Source organism: Oryctolagus cuniculus, chromosome 5 (genome assembly GCF_051225735.1).
Source record: "Oryctolagus cuniculus isolate XC-2025 breed Fujian yellow rabbit chromosome 5, ASM5122573v1, whole genome shotgun sequence".
In the NCBI taxonomy this organism is placed as follows: domain Eukaryota; kingdom Metazoa; phylum Chordata; class Mammalia; order Lagomorpha; family Leporidae; genus Oryctolagus; species Oryctolagus cuniculus.
In genome coordinates, this window is record NC_142871.1 from 2,553,402 (window position 1) to 2,557,250 (window position 3,849).

A 3,849-nucleotide genomic window follows, 5' to 3' on the forward strand; every position below is an offset into this window, starting at 1 on the left:
TGCTCTGCACAAATACATGTGAGGAACGGCCTAAAGGGTGAAAAGATGGCGTGCCGGAGAGTGCTGTGGGTTTGAGAGCAGAGATGTTGAGGTAGGGCTGCAAGGTATTTTGCAAGTCAAGCCTACTTTACGAAGCCATGTGACTGATAGGAATTCCGCCACAGGCTTCATCGCAACTGGACCGTTCACCTCTGTGGGAGCATAAACATTCTAATGAAATTCTAACAAAAGTTCGAACTCATTTTTAGCAGGAGGCGTCAGTAGGTTGAAGGTCAGTAGGTTGAAGGTCCGTGAGACCTAACCGGCACCACCCGGCAGCGGGTAGGAACCGCCTCTCACTGGGCGGCTTGTGGCCTCCAGACAGAGCAGTGGTCGCAAGGGACCCCACGAGCGGCTCGGGGTCATGTCAGCCCGACCTCCCCTGAGCTGGTGGCGTCTACGGTAAGGTCCTCCCCGTGGGATTCCAGGCATAAACCTCTACTGCGTGTTCTGCCTGGGCCGAGCCCAGAGCCGGGCTGTGTCGGCACAAAGACCCACGTGACCGGCCGGTTTCACACTCCTTCCCCTGGAGAGAGTGTGGCGTCCAGGGGCTTCCAGCTGAGCCTGGTCTTTCCTCAGTTGGGTGTTTGCACTACCACCCTGAACGGACACTTGAGGCCCACTTCTCTGAGAGGCGCTGGCCTTGTCTGAGATCCGGGTTCTACAGGCGACGTTCTCTCGCGCCGACTCCATTGTTGCTAACAGAAGTGCCCACGACACGCTGTCCAAGCCTGCAGATTTCTTCAGGAGCTTGGGATGCGGCTTCCACTGGAGGCTTCACTCCGTCAGTGGAGTGACTTCTCTCCCCCCTCTTCCCCTCCTCCCCTCCCAGCCTCTGTCCTCCCTTCTCCTCTCCCCTCCTCCCCTCCCATCTCCCCTCCTCCCCTCCCATCTCCCCTCCTCCCCTCCCCCTTCTCCCCTCCTCCACTCCCCCCTCCCCCTTCTCCCCTCCTCCCCTTTCCTTCCTCCCCTCCCCTCCTCTCCCCTCCCCCCTTCCCTCTCCTTCCCTTCCCTTCTCTTCCCTTGAGAATGGCAGGATTCTTGTGGAGTTTGGGGAGTGGACTGGGGTGTTGGAGAAGAGTGCCCACTGCTCTTTGCCTTGCATGCAGATCTCCCAGAGGAGGTGACCTGTCTCTGGGGCAGTGGTGGCAGGAAGATGTGAGAGCCTGGCCTTAGGGGCTGGCGGCGGCCCTGTGTGGCTCATGCATTCTCACGAGCCCGCGGTGTGTGTGAGCAGCACTGGAGCGGGCACTCACGGGGTGTGGGCCTTTGGAAGTGGACGCACGGAACGGAGACGCTGAGCAGGGGTCCTGAATCAGAGACAGAGGCCAGAGAGCAGCAGCCCTGCCGTCACTGGGACCACGCGTGTGCGAGGGCAGCGTGTGTAGGGGCACCGTCTGCCTTCCAAGCAGTGCCTCCGCCATGGCCACCCTCGTCCTGGCCATCACCCGACACCTGTGCGGTCCTGGGGGAGCAGCGAGGGGTCTGTGGCCTGTCTGTAAATACAGGCGAGAACGGCACCACCTTTCTGGAAAAACAGGACTTTGTCCCCTAGGGATCTACAAAGGCTGTTCCTCACAACTCTGGAATACTTTAACCGTGTCTCTACGATGTGTTCTTTTTGCTGGTCTCTTTCGAAATAAAAAAAATTTATTCTAAGAATAGATAATATATCAATAGAATTTTGAGGCCGGCACCGCAGCTCACTAGGCTAATCCTCCGCCTGCGGTGCCAGCACCCTAGATTCTAGTCCCGGTTGGGGCGCTGGATTCTGTCCCGGTTGCCCCTCTTCCAGGCCAGCTCTCTGCTATGGCCCGGGAGTGCAGTGGAGGATGGCCCAGGTGCTTGGGCCCTGCACCCGCATGGGAGACCAGGAGAAGCACCTGGCTCCTGGCTTCAGATTGGCGCAGAGCTCCGGCCGTGGGGCGCCAGCTATAGCGGCCATTTGTGGGGTGAACCAACGGAAGGAAGACCTTTCTCTCTGTCTCTCTCTCACACTAACTCTGCCTGTCAAAAAAAAAAAAAAAATTGAATTTTGGAGGCCGGCCTGGTAGCAAAGCGGGCGAGGCCGCTGCCTGTGACCCCAGCGTGCCACGTCGGAGCTGGCTCACGTCCTGGCTGCTCTGCTCTCGTCCAGCCCCTGCTCCTGTGCCTGGGACAGCAGTGGGTGACAGCTCAACCCTCTGGTCCTCGCCGCCCATGGGAGAGACCAGGATGCAGCTCCTGCCTCCTGGCTCCTGGCTGTGGCCGGGCCCAGCTCCGGCTGTCTCGGCCATCTGGGGAGTGAACCAGCAGATGGAAGATCCCCCCCCCCCCCCGTCTTTTAGTTAAGTAACGAAATAAATCTTTAACAAATGAACTTTTGCCTTTTCATAATGACAAAGAAAAAATCTACGCATGTAAGTAATATTATTGAATGCTGAAATAAAGTTGAAAAGATGCGAATTCCCGGTTTTATGCCAAAGGAAGGATCCGTCTTTCACATGGGACACCTGCTCTTAACTCGGAAGCCATGCGTCGCCTGGTGAGCTCACTGCTTCCCTCCTTACAGGGTCACGACAGCTTGCAGTATCACAGGGGCGGACCGGCTCTTGCTAACTCAGGGCTCTGGGTCCAGTGTTGAGTCCTGGACCCCAGCCTCCGGCTGCTCCCCCAGCTGCTGGCCAGCACTGATTGGGACAACAGGCTCTGCCCAGGGGACGGGGGAGGGTCAGCTTTGGATGGAGAGCGTGTGTTCGTTCCTCCACGGTATTTCCATTCCCGGGGGGGGATAACTTTTGCAGGTCTGCTATGTTTCCTCCTTAGCATTAAATATTCGCTCAGTAAGGTGGTGGTGGAGCAGGTGCTTCCGGACTCCTGGTGCACGCAGGGTGATATTTCCCATCATCCAGACAGCCTGATTTCTGCCTTGGAAGAAACTGTGGTGTTGGGGCAGATGACACACAGGGCAAAAACGGCTCCAGGAGAAAAGCAAACTGCCTGTTACACACTGCATGTGGCTTAGCAGGGCTCCCTGTGGAGAGCGGGCCGCGGTCTGGGGTTTGCATCCTGCAGAAGCTGCAGCCCCACCCCTCCGAGCTGTGCCCAGCGACGGGCCTCTGAGAGCAGGAGGTTCTGTGCCTCTGTCTCCCCTCCCCTTGCCCCTTCGTGCCTCTCCACTCCCTCCGCAGTTGGAGCCAGGGAGGGTGCCGGGAGCGTGCTGCACTGCCCCAGCCGGGCTTTGGAATCCAGGCAACCGGATTCTAATTGTGCACCCCTGCAGAGCGGCAGGGGTGTAACAGGGAAAGTTCAGTCTTGGGGTGAGGGCGACGGGGTTTCACAGCGGACGCTGGCTCGGACAGGGCCCCACGCTGAGTCCCGAGGAGGATGCCCGTGGTGACCACCCGAGCTGCGTGAGCGATCCCGGTTCACCTGTGCAGAAGAGACAGCCGTGCAGGCTGGCTGCCGTTTCCAGTGCGATGTTTTCTCTGCACAGCGCCAGAGCTTCCTCTCCCCTGGGAAATGGCGTGGGCACAGCAAGCCCCTTCCCTCTGTCCCGGGCTCTGTGCTGCAGGCTGAGCGGCAGGGCCGGGCCTCGCACCTGCGTGTGAGGAGCGCAGCCTTCTGCTTGTGGGGCAGGGCAGCCCTGGGGCCGTCTGTCCGCGGGCTCGGCCGCTTCGAGTTTGATTTGCCGTGAATGCTCGGGAGAAGATAGGATGTCCTCGCGGCTGTAGATTCGGAGGGTCCGGGGGGCACTTCCGGGTCACGAGGCTGTTATCTCAAGCAGGTTTAGGAATGTGGGAGCTTTTGGGCGAAGCCCGTGTTGAACCT